General features: G+C 43.6%; 1 pseudogene across 1 annotated transcript; it reads left to right on the top strand.

Moving 5' to 3' along the window:
• Positions 1-423: 423 nt before the first annotated feature.
• Positions 424-730, top strand: LOC308620744 (non-histone chromosomal protein HMG-14-like; annotated as a pseudogene). Its single transcript has one exon. The product of its transcript is annotated as a non-histone chromosomal protein HMG-14-like (transcript).
• Positions 731-1,352: the final 622 nt, after the last annotated feature.

Below are 1,352 nucleotides of genomic sequence, written 5' to 3'. Positions count from 1 at the left end.
TTATAATTGCCCACGGATGTACAGTATATTTACACCATCCCAGTCCGAACCATACAGAAATTTTTAAAAGCTTAGCTTACTTCATAAACGTCTTTTTAAGCTACATTTTTCTTCCTTTGCTGAAAGTGGCAAGTGATTTTTAACTTTTACTTTTACTGCCCCTGACTGACTCTTCTCATGCTAAAGGTCATAACACCAGTGACCGCTTGTCTGTGACCATGATGATCTGACCAACATAAAAGATGACCGGAGAGAAGAAGAAGGAAAGTGCAAGGTCTGGGCCGGCGGGTTTTGTCAGGTCGGGTGGGCCGGGCCACCCCCTCGGCCTCAGCAGCTCTTGTCCCCGCCGGCATTCTCCGCCTAGTCGCCTGGCAGCCGCCGATATGCAGCAGGGCGGCGGCAAGTGGCAGCTTCACCGCCACCATGGTGCCCGAGAGGAAGCTCAACTCCGCCGAGGGGGCGGCGAAGGAGGAGCCCAAGAGGAGATCGGCGAGGTTGTCAGCTAAACCGGCTCCTGCAAAAGTGGAAACGAAGCCCAAAAATGTGGCAGGAAAGAATAAATCTTCAGACAAAAGTGCAAACAAAAGGGAAAAGGGGAGCAAAGGGAAAACAGGCTGAAGAGGCTAACCAAGAGACTAAAGAAGATGTACCTGCAGAAAATGGAGAAACTAAAAACGAGGAGAGCCCAGCTTCTGAGGAAGCAGGAAAGAAAGAAGCCAAGTCTGATTAATATCACGCACCTGGTCCTATCAGTGGTCCCTGTCTCTCTTCTTGCACAATCCAGAGGAATATTTTTATCAACTATTTTGTAAATGCGTTTTTTAGTAGCTCTAGAAACATTTTTAAAAAGGAGGGAATACCCCCTCATCGTAAATTTTTTACCCTTAAAAATTTTTTAAGGGTAATTTTTTTTTTAAGGTGAAATCATTTGCTGGTCGTTTATTTTTGGTACAACCAGAAAATAGTGGGATATTGAATATGGGAGGCTTTGATTGTCTTTGATGTCAGCTTAACATTCCACAGATGGGGGTAGCTTTTATATACTATAATACACAGCATACTAAATGGCATTTGGAGTAAGTTGTGCATTTAATGTCTTGAACACTTTTTTTTTTTTATTTTTGTTGGAGTGTGGTTGCTTTACAGTGTTGCGTTGGTTTATACTGTGTGGCAAGGTGAATCAGCTGTACATATTCATGCATCCCCTCTTTTTTGGATTTCCTTCTAATTTAGGTCATCACGAAGCACTGGGTAGGGTTCCCTGTGCTGTGCGGTAGGTTCTCGTTAGCTATCTATTTTATGCATAGTATCAGTAATGTATATATGTCAATCCCAATCTCCCAATTCATCCC

The sequence above is a fragment of the Mesoplodon bidens genome (assembly GCF_964165515.1).
Source record: "Mesoplodon bidens genome assembly, chromosome: 7".
Taxonomy (NCBI): Eukaryota; Metazoa; Chordata; class Mammalia; order Artiodactyla; family Ziphiidae; genus Mesoplodon; species Mesoplodon bidens.
This window is presented reverse-complemented; position numbering and strand designations above follow the sequence as displayed.